The following is a 17,427-nucleotide window of genomic DNA, read 5'->3' on the forward strand; positions in this document are numbered from 1 at the left end:
GTTAGGGGACGGGGAAGGTTTAGGGTCCAAGTGAGGGTACGGCAATGCTTTAGGGGGAGCGTGCGTGTGAGGGCGCGGGTTAGTGTTAGCGTACGGGTTAGGATTAGGGGACGGGTGAGGGTCAGGCTTCGGGGAAGGGATAGGGTTAGGGTTCGGGCTAGGGTTAGGGTTAGGGGACGGGGACGGTTTAGGGTCCAGGTGAGGGTACGGCAACGCTTTAGGGGGAGCGTGCGTGTGAGGGCGCGGGTTAGTGTTAGCGTACGGGTTAGGATTAGGGGACGGGTGAGGGTCAGGCTTCGGGGAAGGGTTAGGGTTAGGGTTCGGGCTAGGGTTAGTGTTAGGGGACGGGGACGGTTTCGGGTACAGGTGAGGGTACGGCAACGCTTTAGGGGGAGCGTGCGTGTGAGGGCGCGTGTTAGTGTTAGCGTACGGGTTAGGATTAGGGGACGGGTGAGGGTCAGGCTTCGGGGAAGGGTTATGGTTAGGGTTCGGGCTAGGGTCAGGGTTAGGGGACGGGGACGGTTTAGGGTCCAGGTGAGGGTACGGCAACGCTTTAGGGGGAGCGTGCGTGTGAGGGCGCGGGTTAGTGTTAGCGTACGGGTTAGGATTAGGGGACGGGTGAGGGTCAGGCTTCGGGGAATGGTTAGGGTTAGGGTTCCGGCTAGGGTTAGGGTTAGGGGATGGGGAAGGTTTAGGGTCCAGGTGAGGGAACGGCAACGATTTAGGGGGAGCGTGCGTGTGAGGGCGCGGGTTAGTGTTAGCGTACGGGTTAGGATTAGGGGACGGGTGAGGGTCAGGCTTCGGGGAAGGGTTAGGGTTAGGGTTCGGGCTAGGGTTAGGGTTAGGGGACGGGGACGGTTTAGGGTTCAGGTGAGGGTACGGCAACGCTTTAGGGGGAGTGTGCGTGTGAGGGCGTGGGTTAGTGTTAGCGTACGGCTTAGGATTAGGGGACGGGTGAGGGTCAGGCTTCGGGGAAGGGTTAGGGTTAGGGTTCGGGCTACGGTTAGGGTTAGGGGACGGGGAAGGTTTAGGGTCCAAGTGAGGGTACGGCAATGCTTTAGGGGGAGCGTGCGTGTGAGGGCGCGGGTTAGTGTTAGCGTATGGGTTAGGATTAGGGGACGGGTGAGGGTCAGGCTTCGGGGAAGGGTTAGGGTTAGGGTTCGGGCTAGGGTTAGGGTTAGGGTACGGGGACGGTTTCGGGTCCAGGTGAGGGTACGGCAACGCTTTAGGGGGAGCGTGCGTGTGAGGGCGCGGGTTAGTGTTAGCGTACGGCTTAGGATTAGGGGACGGGTGAGTGTCAGGCTTCGGGAAAGGGTTAGGGTTAGGGTTCGGGCTAGAGTTAGGGTTAGGGGACGGGGACGGTTTAGGGTCCAGGTGAGGGTACGGTAACGCTTTAGGGGGAGCGTGCGTGTGAGGGCGCGGGTTAGTGTTAGCGTACGGGTTAGGATTAGGGGACGGGTGAGGGTCCGGCTTCGGGGAAGGGTTAGGGTTAGGGTTCGGGCTAGGGTTAGGGTTAGGGGACGGGGACGGTTTAGGGTCCAGGTGAGGGTACGGCAACGCTTTAGGGGGAGCGTGCGTGTGAGGGCGCGGGTTAGTGTTAGCGTACGGCTTAGGATTAGGGGACGGGTGAGGGTCAGGCTTCGGGGATGGGTTAGGGTTAGGGTTCGGGCTAGGGTTAGGGTTAGGGGACGGGGACGGTTTAGGGTCCAGGTGAGTGTACGGCAACGCGGTAGGGGGAGCGTGCGTGTGAGGGCGTGGGTTAGTGTTAGCGTACGGGTTAAGATTAGGGGACGGGTGAGGGTCAGGCTTCGGGGAAGGGTTAGGGTTAGGGTTCGGGCTAGGGTTAGGGTTAGGGGACGGGGACGGTTTCGGGTCCAGGTGAGGGTACGGCAACGCTTTAGGTGGAGCGTGCGTGTGAGGGCGCGGGTTAGTGTTAGCGTACGGGTTAGGATTAGGGGACGGGTGAGGGTCAGGCTTCGGGGAAGGGTTAGGGTTAGGGTTCAGGCTAGGGTTAGGGTTAGGGGACGGGGACGGTTTAGGGTCCAGGTGAGGGTACGGCAACGCTTTAGGGGGAGCGTGCGTGTGAGGGCGCGGGTTAGTGTTAGCGTACGGGTTAGGATTAGGGGACGGGTGAGGGTCAGGCTTCGGGGAAGGGTTAGGGTTAGGGTTCGGGCTAGGGTTAGGGTTAGGGGACGGGGAAGGTTTAGGGTCCAGGTGAGGGTACGGCAACGCTTTAGGGGGAGCGTGCGTGTGAGGGCGCGTGTTAGTGTTAGCGTACGGGTTAGGATTAGGGGACGGGTGAGGGTCAGGCTTCGGGGAAGGGTTAGGGTTAGGGTTCGGGCTAGGGTTAGGGTTAGGGGATGGGGACGGTTTAGGGTCCAGGTGAGGGTACGGCAACGCTTTAGGGGGAGCGTGCGTGTGAGGGCGCGAGTTAGTGTTAGCGTACGGGTTAGGATTAGGGGACGGGTGAGGGTCAGGCTTCGGGGAATGTTTAGGGTTAGGGTTCGGGCTAGGGTTAGGGTTAGGGGACGGGGAAGGTTTAGGGTCCAGGTGAGGGTACGGCAACGATTTAGGGGGAGCGTGCGTGTGAGGGCGCGGGTTATTGTTAGCGTACGGGTTAGGATTAGGGGACGGGTGAGGGTCAGGCTTCGGGGAAGTGTTAGGGTTAGGGTTCGGGCTAGGGTTAGGGTTAGGGTTAGGGGACGGGGACGGTTTCGGGTCCAGGTGAGGGTACGGCAACGCTTTAGGGGGAGCGTGCGTGTGAGGGCGCGGGTTAGTGTTAGCGTACGGGTTAGGATTAGGGGACGGGTGAGGGTCAGGCTTCGGGGAATGTTTAGGGTTAGGGTTCGGGCTAGGGTTAGGGTTAGGGGACGGGGAAGGTTTAGGGTCCAGGTGAGGGTACGGCAACGATTTAGGGGGAGCGTGCGTGTGAGGGCGCGGGTTAGTGTTAGCGTACGGGTTAGGATTAGGGGACGGGTGAGGGTCAGGCTTCGGGGAAGGGTTAGGGTTAGGGTTCGGGCTAGGGTTAGGGTTAGGGGACGGGGACGGTTTCGGGTCCAGGTGAGGGTACGGCAACGCTTTAGGGGGAGCGTGCGTGTGAGGGCGCGGGTTAGTGTTAGCGTACGGCTTAGGATTAGGGGACGGGTGAGGGTCAGGCTTCGGGGAAGGGTTAGGGTTAGGGTTCGGGCTAGGGTTAGGGTTAGGGGATGGGGACGGTTTAGGGTCCAGGTGAGGGTATGGCAACGCTTTAGGGGGAGCGTGCGTGTGAGGGCGCGGGTTAGTGTTAGCGTACGGGTTAGGATTAGGGGACGGGTGAGGGTCAGGCTTCGGGGAAGGGTTAGGGTTAGGGTTCGGGCTAGGGTTAGGGTTAGGGTTCGGGCTAGGGTTAGGGTTAGGGGACGGGGACGGTTTAGGGTTCAGGTGAGGGTACGGCAACGCTTTAGGGGGAGCGTGCGTGTGAGGGCGCGGGTTAGTGTTAGCGTACGGGTTAGGATTAGGGGACGGGTGAGGGTCAGGCGTCGGGGAAGGGTTAGGGTTAGGGTTCGGGCTAGGGTTAGGGTTAGGGGACGGGGACGGTTTAGGGTCCAGGTGAGGGTACGGCAACGCTTTAGGGGGAGCGTGCGTGTGAGGGCGCGGGTTAGTGTTAGCGTACGGGTTAGGATTAGGGGACGGGTGAGGGTCAGGCTTCGGGGAAGGGTTAGGGTTAGGGTTCGGGCTAGGGTTAGGGTTAGGGGACGGGGACGGTTTCGGGTCCAGGTGAGGGTACGGCAACGCTTTAGGGGGAGCGTGCGTGTGAGAGCACGCGTTAGTGTTAGCGTACGGGTTAGGATTAGGGGACGGGTGAGGGTCAGGCTTCGGGGAAGGGTTAGGGTTAGGGTTCGGGCTAGGGTTAGGGTTAGGGGACGGGGACGGTTTAGGGTCCAGGAGAGGGTACGGCAACGCTTTAGGGGGAGCGTGCGTGTGAGGGCGCGGGTTAGTGTTAGCGTACGGCTTAGGATTAGGGGACGGGTGAGGGTCAGGCTTCGGGGAAGGGTTAGGGTTAGGGTTCGGGCTAGGGTTAGGGTTAGGGGACGGGGACGGTTTAGGGTCCAGGTGAGGGTACGGCAACGCTTTAGTGGGAGCGTGCGTGTGAGGGCGCGGGTTAGTGTTAGCGTACGGGTTAGGATTAGGGGACGGGTGAGGGTCAGGCTTCGGGGAAGGGTTAGGGTTAGGGTTCGGGCTAGGGTTAGGGTTAGGGGACGGGGACGGTTAGGGTTCAGGTGAGGGTACGGCAACGCTTTAGGGGGAGCGTGCGTGTGAGGGCGTGGGTTAGTGTTAGCGTACGGCTTAGGATTAGGGGACGTGTGAGGGTCAGGCTTCGGGGAAGGGTTAGGGTTAGGGTTCGGGCTACGGTTAGGGTTAGGGGACGGGGAAGGTTTAGGGTCCAGGTGAGGGTACGGCAACGCTTTAGGGGGAGCGTGCGTGTGAGGGCGCGGGTTAGTGTTAGCGTACGGGTTAGGATTAGGGGACGGGTGAGGGTCAGGCTTCGGGGAAGTGTTAGGGTTAGGGTTCGGGCTAGGGTTAGGGTTAGGGGACGGGGACGGTTTAGGGTCCAGGTGAGGGTACGGCAACGCTTTAGGGGGAGCGTGCGTGTGAGGGCACGGGTTAGTGTTAGCGTACGGGTTAGGATTAGGGGATGGGTGAGGGTCAGGCTTCGGGGAAGGGTTAGGGTTAGGGTTCGGGCTAGGGTTAGGGTTAGGGGACGGGGACGGTTTCGGGTCCAGGTGAGGGTATGGCAACGCTTTAGGGGGAGCGTGCGTGTGAGGGCACGCGTTAGTGTTAGCGTACGGGTTAGGATTAGGGGACGGGTGAGGGTCAGGCTTCGGGGAAGGGTTAGGGTTAGGGTTCGGGCTAGGGTTAGGGTTAGGGGACGGGGACGGTTTAGGGTCCAGGAGAGGGTACGGCAACGCTTTAGGGGGAGCGTGCGTGTGAGGGCGCGCGTTAGTGTTAGCGTACGGCTTAGGATTAGGGGACGGGTGAGGGTCAGGCTTCGGGGAAGGGTTAGGGTTAGGGTTCGGGCTAGGGTTAGGGTTAGGGGACGGGGACGGTTTAGGGTCCAAGTGAGGGTACGGCAACGCTTTAGGGGGAGCGTGCGTGTGAGGGCGCGCGTTAGTGTTAGCGTGCGGCTTAGGATTAGGGGACGGGTGAGGGTCAGGCTTCGGGGAAGGGTTAGGGTTAGGGTTCGGGCTAGGGTTAGGGTTAGGGGACGGGGACGGTTTAGGGTCCAGGTGAGGGTACGGCAACGCTTTAGGGGGAGCGTGCGTGTGAGGGCGCGGGTTAGTGTTAGCGTACGGCTTAGGATTAGGGGACGGGTGAGGGTCAGGCTTCGGGGAAGTGTTAGGGTTAGGGTTTGGGCTAGGGTTAGGGTTAGGGGACGGGGACGGTTTAGGGTCCAGGTGAGGGTACGGCAACGCTTTAGGGGGAGCGTGCGTGTGAGGGCGCGGGTTAGTGTTAGCGTACGGGTTAGGATTAGGGGACGGGTGAGGGTCAGGCTTCGGGGAAGGGTTAGGGTTAGGGTTCGGGCTAGGGTTAGGGTTAGGGGATGGGGACGGTTTAAGGTCCAGGTGAGGGTACGGCAACGCTTTAGGGGGAGCGTGCGTGTGAGGGCGCGTGTTATTGTTAGCGTACGGGTTAGGATTAGGGGACGGGTGAGGGTCAGGCTTCGGGGAAGGGTTAGGGTTAGGGTTCGGGCTAGGGTTAGGGTTAGGGGACAGGGACGGTTTAGGGTCCAGGTGAGGGTACGGCAACGCTTTAGGGGGAGCGTGCGTGTGAGGGCGCGGGTTAGTGTTAGCGTACGGGTTAGGATTAGGGGACGGGTGAGGGTCAGGCTTCGGGGAAGGGTTAGGGTTAGGGTTCGGGCTAGGGTTAGGGTTAGGGGATGGGGACAGTTTAGGGTCCAGGTGAGGGTACGGCAACGCTTTAGGGGGAGCGTGCGTGTGAGGGCGCGTGTTAGTGTTAGCGTACGGGTTAGGATTAGGGGATGTGTGAGGGTCAGGCTTCGGGGAAGGGTTAGGGTTAGGGTTCGGGCTAGGGTTAGGGTTAGGGGACGGGGACGGTTTAGGGTCCAGGTGAGGGTACGGCAACGCTTTAGGGGGAGCGTGCGTGTGAGGGCGCGGGTTAGTGTTAGCGTACGGGTTAGGATTAGGGGACGGGTGAGGGTCAGGCTTCGGGGAAGGGTTAGGGTTAGGGTTCGGGCTAGGGTTAGGGTTAGGGGATGGGGAAGGTTTAGGGTCCAGGTGAGGGTACGGCAACGCTTTAGGGGGAACGTGCGTGTGAGGGCGTGGGTTAGTGTTAGCGTACGGGTTAGGATTAGGGGACGGGTGAGGGTCAGGCTTCGGGGAAGGTTTAGGGTTAGGGTTCGGGCTAGGGTAAGGGTTAAGGGACGGGGACGGTTTAGGGTCCAGGTGAGGGTACGGCAACGCTTTAGGGGGAGCGTGCGTGTGAGGACGCGGGTTAGTGTTAGTGTACGGGTTAGGATTAGGGGACGGGTGAGGGTCAGGCATCGGGGAAGGGTTAGGGTTAGGGTTCGGGCTAGGGTTAGGGTTAGGGGACGGGGACGGTTTAGGGTCCAGGTGAGGGTACGGCAACGCTTTAGGGGGAGCGTACGTGTGAGGGCGCGGGTTAGTGTTAGCGTACGGGTTAGGATTAGGGGACGGGTGAGGGTCAGGCTTCTGGGAAGGGTTAGGGTTAGGGTTCGGGCTAGGGTTAGGGTTAGGGGACGGGGAAGGTTTAGGGTCCAGGTGAGGGTACGGCAACGCTTTAGGGGGAGCGTGCGTGTGAGGGCACGGGTTAGTGTTAACGTACGGGTTAGGATTAGGGGACGGGTGAGGGTCAGGCTTCGGGGAAGGGTTAGGGTTAGGGTTCGGGCTAGGGTTAGGGTTAGGGGACGGGGACGGTTTCGGGTCCAGGTGAGGGTACGGCAACGCTTTAGGGGGAGCGTACGTGTGAGGGCGCGGGTTAGTGTTAGCGTACGGGTTAGGATTAGGGGACGGGTGAGGGTCAGGCTTCTGGGAAGGGTCAGGGTTAGGGTTCGGGCTAGGGTTAGGTTTAGGGGACGGGGAAGGTTTAGGGTCCAGGTGAGGGTACGGCAACGCTTTAGGGGGAGCGTGCGTGTGAGGGCGCGGGTTAGTGTTAGCGTACGGGTTAGGATTAGGGGACGGGTGAGGGTCAGGCTTCGGGGAAGGGTTAGGGTTAGGGTTCGGGCTAGGGTTAGGGTTAGGGGACGGGGACGGTTTAGGGTCCAGGTGAGGGTACGGCAACGCTTTAGGGGGAGCGTGCGTGTGAGGGCGCGGGTTAGTGTTAGCGTACGGGTTAGGATTAGGGGACGGGTGAGGGTCAGGCTTCGGGGAAGGGTTAGGGTTAGGGTTCGGGCTAGGGTTAGGGTTAGGGGACGGGGACGGTTTCGGGTCCAGGTGAGGGTACGGCAACGCTTTAGGGGGAGCGTGCGTGTGAGGGCACGCATTAGTGTTAGCGTACGGGTTAGGATTAGGGGACGGGTGAGGGTCAGGCTTCGGGGAAGGGTTAGGGTTAGGGTTCGGGCTAGGGTTAGTGTTAGGGTACGGGGACGGTTTAGGGTCCAGGAGAGGGTACGGCAACGCTTTAGGGGGAGCGTGCGTGTGAGGGCGCGGGTTAGTGTTAGCGTACGGGTTAGGATTAGGGGACGGGTGAGGGTCAGGCTTCGGGGAAGGGTTAGGGTTAGGGTTCGGGCTAGGGTTAGGGTTAGGGGACGGGGACGGTTAGGGTTCAGGTGAGGGTACGGCAACGCTTTAGGGGGAGCGTGCGTGTGAGGGCGCGGGTTAGTGTTAGCGTACGGCTTAGGATTAGGGGACGGGTGAGGGTCAGGCTTCGGGGAAGGGTTAGGGTTAGGGTTCGGGCTACGGTTAGGGTTAGGGGACGGGGAAGGTTTAGGGTCCAGGTGAGGGTACGGCAACGCTTTAGGGGGAGCGTGCGTGTGAGGGCGCGGGTTAGTGTTAGCGTACGGGTTAGGATTAGGGGACGGGTGAGGGTCAGGCTTCGGGGAAGGGTTAGGGTTAGGGTTCGGGCTAGGGTTAAGGTTAGGGGACGGTTACGGTTTAGGGTTCAGGTGAGGGTACGGCAACGCTTTCGGGGGAGCGTGCGTTTGAGGGCGCGGGTTAGTGTTAGCGTACGGGTTAGGATTAGGGGACGGGTGAGGGTCAGGCTTCGGGGAAGGGTTAGGGTTAGGGTTCGGGCTAGGGTTAGGGTTAGGGGACGGGGACGGTTTCGGGTCCAGGTGAGGGTACGGCAACGCTTTAGGGGGAGCGTGCGTGTGAGGGCACGCGTTAGTGTTAGCGTACGGGTTAGGATTAGGGGACGGGTGAGGGTCAGGCTTCGGGGAAGGGTTAGGGTTAGGGTTCGGGCTAGGGTTAGGGTTAGGGTACGGGGACGCTTTAGGGTCCAGGAGAGGGTACGGCAACGCTTTAGGGGGAGCGTGCGTGTGAGGGCGCACGTTAGTGTTATCGTACGGCTTAGGATTAGGGGACGGGTGAGGGTCAGGCTTCGGGGAAGGGTTAGGGTTAGGGTTCGGGCTAGGGTTAGGGTTAGGGGACGGGGACGGTTTAGGGTCCAAGTGAGGGTACGGCAACGCTTTAGGGGGAGCATGCGTGTGAGGGCGCGCGTTAGTGTTAGCGTGCGGCTTAGGATTAGGGGACGGGTGAGGGTCAGGCTTCGGGGAAGGGTTAGGGTTAGGGTTTGGGCTAGGGTTAGGGTTAGGGGACGGGGACGGTTTAGGGTCCAAGTGAGGGTACGGCAACGCTTTAGGGGGAGCGTGCATGTGAGGGCGCGGGTTAGTGTTAGCGTACGGGTTAGGATTAGGGGACGGGTGAGGGTGAGGCTTCGGGGAAGGGTTAGGGTTAGGGTTCGGGCTAGGGTTAGGGTTAGGGGACGGGGACGGTTTAGGGTCCAGGTGAGGGTACGGCAACGCTTTAGGGGGAGCGTGCGTGTGAGGGCGCGGGTTAGTGTTAGCGTACGGGTTAGGATTAGGGGACGGGTGAGGGTCAGGCTTCGGGGAAGGGTTAGGGTTAGGGTTCGGGCTAGGGTTAGGGTTAGGGGACGGGGACGGTTTAGGGTCCAGGTGAGGGTACGGCAACGCTTTAGGGGGAGCGTGCGTGTGAGGGCACGGGTTAGTGTTAGTGTACGGGTTAGGATTAGGGGATGGGTGAGGGTCAGGCTTCGGGGAAGGGTTAGGGTTAGGGTTCGGGCTAGGGTTAGTGTTAGGGGACGGGGACGGTTTAGGGTCCAGGTGAGGGTACGGCAACGCTTTAGGGGGAGCTTGCGTGTGAGGGCGCGGGTTAGTGTTAGCGTACGGGTTAGGATTAGGGGACGGGTGAGGGTCAGGCTTCGCGGAAGGGTTACGGTTAGGGTTCGGGCTAGGGTTAAGGTTAGGGGACGGTTACGGTTTAGGGTTCAGGTGAGGGTACGGCAACGCTTTAGGGGGAGCGTGCGTGTGAGGGCGTGGGTTAGTGTTAGCGTACGGCTTAGGATTAGGGGACGGGTGAGGGTCAGGCTTCGGGGAAGGGTTAGGGTTAGGGTTCGGGCTACGGTTAGGGTTAGGGGACGGGGAAGGTTTAGGGTCCAGGTGAGGGTACGGCAACGCTTTAGGGGGAGCGTGCGTGTGAGGGCGCCGGTTAGTGTTAGCGTACGGGTTAGGATTAGGGGACGGGTGAGGGTCAGGCTTCGGGGAAGGGTTAGGTTTAGGGTTCGGGCTAGGGTTAGGGTTAGGGGACGGGGACGGTTTAGGGTCCAAGTGAGGGTACGGCAACGCTTTAGGGGGAGCGTGCGTGTGAGGGCGTGCGTTAGTGTTAGCGTGCGGCTTAGGATTAGGGGACGGGTGAGGGTCAGGCTTCGGGGAAGGGTTAGGATTAGGGTTCGGGCTAGGGTTAGGGTTAGGGGACTGGGACGGTTTAGGGTCCAGGTGAGGGTACGGCAACGCTTTAGGGGGAGTGTGCGTGTGAGGGCGCAGGTTAGTGTTAGCGTACGGGTTAGGATTAGGGGACGGGTGAGGGTCAGGCTTCGGGGAAGGGTTAGGGTTAGGGTTCGGTCTAGGGTTAGGGTTAGGGGACGGGGACGGTTTCGGGTCCAGGTGAGGGTACGGCAACGCTTTAGGGGGAGCGTGCGTGTGAGGGCACGCGTTAGTGTTAGCGTACGGGTTAGGATTAGGGGACGGGTGAGGGTCAGGCTTTGGGGAAGGGTTAGGGTTAGGGTTCGGGCTAGGGTTAGGGTTAGGGTACGGGGACGGTTTAGGGTCCAGGAGAGGGTACGGCAACGCTTTAGGGGGAGCGTGCGTGTGAGGGCGCGCGTTAGTGTTAACGTACGGCTTAGGATTAGGGGACAGGTGAGGGTCAGGCTTCGGGGAAGGGTTAGGGTTAGGGTTCGGGCTAGGGTTAGGGTTAGGGGACGGGGACGGTTTAGGGTCCAAGTGAGGGTACGGCAACGCTTTAGGGGGAGCGTGCGTGTGAGGGCGCGCGTTAGTGTTAGCGTGCGGCTTAGGATTAGGGGACGGGTGAGGGTCAGGCTTCGGGGAAGGGTTAGGGTTAGGGTTCGGGCTAGGGTTAGGGTTAGGGGACGGGGACGGTTTAGGGTCCAGGTGAGGGTACGGCAACGCTTTAGGGGGAGCGTGCGTGTGAGGGCGCGGGTTAGTGTTAGCGTACGGCTTAGGATTAGGGGACGGGTGAGGGTCAGGCTTCGGGGAAGGGTTAGGGTTAGGGTTTGGGCTAGGGTTAGGGTTAGGGGACGGGGACGGTTTAGGGTCCAGGTGAGGGTACGGCAACGCTTTAGGGGGAGCGTGCGTGTGAGGGCGCGGGTTAGTGTTAGCGTACGGGTTAGGATTAGGGGACGGGTGAGGGTCAGGCTTCGGGGAAGGGTTAGGGTTAGGGTTCGGGCTAGGGTTAGGTTTAGGGGATGGGGAAGGTTTAGGGTCCAGGTGAGGGTACGGCAACGCTTTAGGGGGAGCGTTCGTGTGAGGGCGTGGGTTAGTGTTAGCGTACGGGTTAGGATTAGGGGATGGGTGAGGGTCAGGCTTCGGGGAAGGGTTAGGGTTAGGGTTCGGGCTAGGGTTAGGGTTAGGGGACGGGGACGGTTTAGGGTCCAGGTGAGGGTACGGCAACGCTTTAGGGGGAGCGAGCGTGTGAGGGCGCGGATTAGTGTTAGCGTACGGGTTAGGATTAGGGGACGGGTGAGGGTCAGGCTTCGGGGAAGGGTTAGGGTTAGGGTTCGGGCTAGGGTTAAGGTTAGGGGACGGTTACGGTTTAGGGTTCAGGTGAGGGTACGGCAACGCTTTAGGGGGAGCGTGCGTGTGAGGGCGCGGGTTAGTGTTAGCGTACGGTTTAGGATTAGGGGACGGGTGAGGGTCAGGCTTCGGGGAAGGGTTAGGGTTAGGGTTCGGGCTAGGGTTAGGGTTAGGGGACGGGGAAGGTTTAGGGTCCAGGTGAGGGTACGGCAACGCTTTAGGGGGAGCGTGCGTGTGAGGGCGCGTGTTAGTGTTAGCGTACGGGTTAGGATTAGGGGACGGGTGAGGGTCAGGCTTCGGGGAAGGGTTAGGGTTAGGGTTCGGGCTAGGGTTAGGGTTAGGGGACGGGGACGGTTTAGGGTCCAGGTGAGGGTACGGCAACGCTTTAGGGGGAGCGTGCGTGTGAGGGCGCGGGTTAGTGTTAGCGTACGGGTTAGGATTAGGGGACGGGTGAGGGTCATGCTTCGGGGAAGGGTTAGGGTTAGGGTTCGGGCTAGGGTTAGGGTTAGGGGACGGGGACGGTTTCGGGTCCAGGTGAGGGTACGGCAACGCTTTAGGGGGAGCGTGCATGTGAGGGCACGCGTTAGTGTTAGCGTACGGGTTAGGATTAGGGAACGGGTGAGGGTCAGGCTTCGGGGAAGGGTTAGGGTTAGGGTTCGGGCTAGGGTTAGGGTTAGGGTACGGGGACGGTTTAGGGTCCAGGAGAGGGTACGGCAACGCTTTAGGGGGAGCGTGCGTGTGAGGGCGCTCGTTAGTGTTAGCGTACGGCTTAGGATTAGGGGACGGGTGAGGGTCAGGCTTCGGGGAAGGGTTAGGGTTAGGGTTCGGGCTAGGGTTAGGGTTAGGGGACGGGGACGGTTTAGGGTCCAAGTGAGGGTACGGCAACGCTTTAGGGGGAGCGTGCGTGTGAGGGCGCGCGTTAGTGTTAGCGTGCGGCTTAGGATTAGGGGACGGGTGAGGGTCAGGCTTCGGGGAAGGTTTAGGGTTAGGGTTCGGGCTAGGGTTAGGGTTAGGGGACGGGGACGGTTTAGGGTCCAGGTGAGGGTACGGCAACGCTTTAGGGGGAGCATGCGTGTGAGGGCGTGGGTTAGTGTTAGCGTACGGCTTAGGATTAGGGGACGGGTGAGGGTCAGGCTTCGGGGAAGGGTTAGGGTTAGGGTTTGGGCTAGGGTTAGGGTTAGGGGACGGGGACGGTTTAGGGTCCAGGTGAGGGTACGGCAACGCTTTAGGGGGAGCGTGCGTGTGAGGGCGCGGGTTAGTGTTAGCGTACAGGTTAGGATTAGGGGACGGGTGAGGGTCAGGCTTCGGGGAAGGGTTAGGGTTAGGGTTTGGGCTAGGGTTAGGGTTAGGGGATGGGGACGGTTTAGGGTCCAGGTGAGGGTACGGCAACGCTTTAGGGGGAGCGTGCGTGTGAGGGCGCGTGTTAGTGTTAGCGTACGGGTTAGGATTAGGGGATGGGTGAGGGTCAGGCTTCGGGGAAGGGTTAGGGTTAGGGTTCGGGCTAGGGTTAGGGTTAGGGGACGGGGACGGTTTAGGGTCCAGGTGAGGGTACGGCAACGCTTTAGGGGGAGCGTGCGTGTGAGGGCGCGGGTTAGTGTTAGCGTACGGGTTAGGATTAGGGGACGGGTGAGGGTCAGGCTTCGGGGAAGGGTTAGGGTTAGGGTTCGGCCTAGGGTTAGGGTTAGGGTATGGGGAAGGTTTAGGGTCCAGGTGAGGGTACGGCAACGCTTTAGGGTGAGCGTGCGTGTGAGGGCGTGGGTTAGTGTTAGCGTACGGGTTAGGATTAGGGGACGGGTGAGGGTCAGCCTTCGGGGAAGGTTTAGGGTTAGGGTTCGCGCTAGGGTAAGGATTAAGGGACGGGGACGGTTTAGGGTCCAGGTGAGGGTACGGCAACGCTTTAGGGGGAGCATGCGTGTGAGGACGCGGGTTAGTGTTAGCGTACGGGTTAGGATTAGGGGACGGTTGAGGGTCAGGCATCGGGGAAGGGTTAGGGTTAGGGTTCGGGCTAGGGTTAGGGTTAGGGGACGGGGACCGTTTAGGGTCCAGGTGAGGGTATGGCAACACTTTAGGGGGATCGTACGTGTGAGGGCGCGGGTTAGTGTTAGCGTACGGGTTAGGATTAGGGGACGGGTGAGGGTCAGGCTTCTGGGAAGGGTTAGGGTTAGGGTTCGGGCTAGGGTTAGGGTTAGGGGACGGGGACGGTTTAGGGTCCAGGTGAGGGTACGGCAACGCTTTAGGGGGAGCGTGCATGTGAGGGCGCGGGTTAGTGTTAGCGTACGGGTTAGGATTAGGGGACGTGTGAGGGTCAGGCTTCGGGGAAGGGTTAGGGTTAGGGTTCGGCCTAGGGTTAGGGTTAGGGGACGGGGACGGTTTAGGGTCCAGGTGAGGGTACGGCAACGCTTTAGGGGGAGCGTGCGTGTGAGGGCGCGGGTTAGTGTTAGCGTACGGGTTAGGATTAGGGGACGGGTGAGGGTCAGGCTTCGGGGAAGGGTTAGGGTTAGGGTTCGGGCTAGGGATAGGGTTAGGGGACGGGGACGGTTTAGGGTTCAGGTGAGGGTACGGCAACGCTTTAGGGGGAGCGTGCGTGTGAGGGCGCGGGTTAGTGTTAGCGTACGGCTTAGGATTAGGGGACGGGTGAGGGTCAGGCTTCGGGGAAGGGTTAGGGTTAGGGTTCGGGCTACGGTTAGGGTTAGGGGACGGGGAAGGTTTAGGGTCCAGGTGAGGGTACGGCAACGCTTTAGGGGGAGCGTGCGTGTGAGGGCACGGGTTAGTGTTAGCGTACAGGTTAGGATTAGGGGACGGGTGAGGGTCAGGCTTCGGGGAAGGGTTAGGGTTAGGGTTCGGGCTAGGGTTAGGGTTAGGGGACGGGGACGGTTTAGGGTCCAGGTGAGGGTATGGCAACGCTTTAGGGGGAGCGTGCGTGTGAGGGCGCGGGTTAGTGTTAGTGTACGGGTTAGGATTAGGGGACGGGTGAGGGTCAGGCTTCGGGGAAGGGTTAGGGTTAGGGTTCGGGCTAGGGTTAGGGTTAGGGGACGGGGACGGTTTCGGGTCCAGGTGAGGGTACGGCAACGCTTTAGGGGGAGCGTGCGTGTGAGGGCGCGGGTTAGTGTTAGCGTACGGGTTAGGATTAGGGGACGGTGAGGGTCAGGCTTCGTGGAAGGGTTAGGGTTAGGTTTCGGTCTAGGGTTAGGGTTAGGGGACGGTTACGGTTTAGGATTCAGGTGAGGGTACGGCAACGCTTTAGGGGGAGCGTGCGTGTGAGGGCACGCGTTAGTGTTAGCGTACGGGTTAGGATTAGGGGACGGGTGAGGGTCAGGCTTCGGGGAAGGGTTAGGGTTAGGGTTCGGGCTACGGTTAGGGTTAGGGGACGGGGAAGGTTTAGGGTCCAGGTGAGGGTACGGCAACGCTTTAGGGGGAGCGTGCGTGTGAGGGCGCGGGTTAGTGTTAGCGTACGGGTTAGGATTAGGGGACGGGTGAGGGTCAGGCTTCGGGGAAGGGTTAGGGTTAGGGTTCGGGCTAGGGTTAGGGTTAGGGGACGGGGACGGTTTAGGGTCCAGGTGAGGGTACGGCAACGCTTTAGGGGGAGCGTGCGTGTGAGGGTGCGGGTTAGTGTTAGCATACGGGTTAGGATTAGGGGACGGGTGAGGGTCAGGCTTCGCGGAAGGTTTAGGGTTAGGGTTCGGGCTAGGGTTAGGGTTAGGGGACGGGGACGGTTTCGGGTCCAGGTGAGGGTACGGCAACGCTTTAGGGGGAGCGTGCGTGTGAGGGCACGCGTTAGTGTTAGCGTACGGGTTAGGATTAGGGGACGGGTGAGGGTCAGGCTTCGGGGAAGGGTTAGGGTTAGGGTTCGGGCTAGGGTTAGGGTTAGGGTACGGGGACGGTTTAGGGTCCAGGAGAGGGTACGGCAACGCTTTAGGGGGAGCGTGCATGTGAGGGCGCGCGTTAGTGTTAGCGTACGGCTTAGGATTAGGGGACCGGTGAGGGTCAGGTTTCGGGGAAGGGTTAGGGTTAGGGTTCGGGCTAGGGTTAGGGTTAGGGGACGGGGACGGTTTAGGGTCCAAGTGAGGGTACGGCAACGCTTTAGGGGGAGCGTGCGTGTGAGGGCGCGCGTTAGTGTTAGCGTGCGGCTTAGGATTAGGGGACGGGTGAGGGTCAGGCTTCGGGGAAGGGTTAGGGTTAGGGTTCGGGCTAGGGTTAGGGTTAGGGGACGGGGACGGTTTAGGGTCCAGGTGAGGGTACGGCAACGCTTTAGGGGGAGCTTGCGTGTGAGGGCGCGGGTTAGTGTTAGCGTACGGCTTAGGATTAGGGGACGGGTGAGGGTCAGGCTTCGGGGAAGGGTTAGGTTTAGGGTTCGGGCTAGGGTTAGGGTTAGGGGACGGGGACGGTTTAGGTTCCAGGTGAGGGTACGGCAACGCTTTAGGGGGAGCGTGCGTGTGAGAGCGCGGGTTAGTGTTAGCGTACGGGTTAGGATTAGGGGACGGGTGAGGGTCAGGCTTCGGGGAAGGGTTAGGGTTAGGGTTCGGGCTAGGGTTAGGGTTAGGGGACGGGGACGGTTTAGGGTCCAGGTGAGGGTACGGCAACGCTTTAGGGGGAGCGTGCGTGTGAGGGCGCGCGTTAGTGTTAGCGTACGGCTTAGGATTAGGGGACGGGTGAGGGTCAGGCTTCGGGGAAGGGTTAGGGTTAGGGTTCGGGCTACGGTTAGGGTTAGGGGACGGGGAAGGTTTAGGGTCCAGGTGAGGGTACGGCAACGCTTTAGGGGGAGCGTGCGTGTGAGGGCCCGGGTTAGTGTTAGCGTACGGGTTAGGATTAGGGGACGGGTGAGGGTCAGGCTTCGGGGAAGGGTTAGGGTTAGGGTTCGGGCTAGGGTTAGGGTTAGGGGACGGGGACGGTTTAGGGTCCAGGTGAGGGTACGGCAACGCTTTAGGGGGAGCGTGCGTGTGAGGGCGCGGGTTAGTGTTAGCGTACGGGTTAGGATTAGGGGACGGGTGAGGGTCAGGCTTCGGGGAAGGGTTAGGGTTAGGGTTCGGGCTAGGGTTAGGGTTAGGGGACGGGGACGGTTTCGGGTCCAGGTGAGGGTACGGCAACGCTTTAGGGGGAGCGTGCGTGTGAGGGCGCAGGTTAGTGTTAGCGTACGGGTTAGGATTAGGGGACGGTGAGGGTCAGGCTTCGGGGAAGGGTTAGGGTTAGGGTTCGGGCTAGGGTTAGGGTTAGGGGACGGTTACGGTTTAGGGTTCAGGTGAGGGTACGGCAACGCTTTAGGGGGAGCGTGCGTGTGAGGGCGCGGGTTAGTGTTAGCGTACGGCTTAGGATTAGGGGACGGGTGAGGGTCAGGCTTCGGGGAAGGGTTAGGGTTACGGTTCGGGCTAGGGATAGGGTTAGGGGACGGGGACGGTTTAGGGTTCAGGTGAGGGTACGGCAACGCTTTAGGGGGAGCGTGCGTGTGAGGGCGCGGGTTAGTGTTAGCGTACGGCTTAGGATTAGGGGACGGGTGAGGGTCAGGCTTCGGGGAAGGGTTAGGGTTAGGGTTCGGGCTACGGTTAGGGTTAGGGGACGGGGAAGGTTTAGGGTCCAGGTGAGCTTACGGCAACGCTTTAGGGGCATCGTGCGTGTGAGGGCACGGGTTAGTGTTAGCGTACGGGTTAGGATTAGGGGACGGGTGAGGGTCAGGCTTCGGGGAAGGGTTAGGGTTAGGGTTCGGGCTAGGGTTAGGGTTAGGGGACGGGGACGGTTTAGGGTCCAGGTGAGGGTACGGCAACGCTTTAGGGGGAGCGTGCGTGTGAGGGCGCGGGTTAGTGTTAGCGTACGGGTTAGGATTAGGGGACGGGTGAGGGTCAGGCTTCGGGGAAGGGTTAGGGTTAGGGTTCGGGCTAGGGTTAGGGTTAGGGGACGGGGACGGTTTCGGGTCCAGGTGAGGGTACGGCAACGCTTTAGGGGGAGCGTGCGTGTGAGGGCGCGGGTTAGTGTTAGCGTACGGGTTAGGATTAGGGGACGGTGAGGGTCAGGCTTCGGGGAAGGGTTAGGGTTAGGGTTTGGGCTAGGGTTAGGGTTAGGGGACGGTTACGGTTTAGGGTTCAGGTGAGGGTACGGCAACGCTTTAGGGGGAGCGTGCGTGTGAGGGCGCGGGTTAGTGTTAGCGTACGGCT

This window comes from Stenella coeruleoalba (assembly GCF_951394435.1).
Source record: "Stenella coeruleoalba genome assembly, contig: scaffold_242, whole genome shotgun sequence".
NCBI classification, from domain to species: domain Eukaryota; kingdom Metazoa; phylum Chordata; class Mammalia; order Artiodactyla; family Delphinidae; genus Stenella; species Stenella coeruleoalba.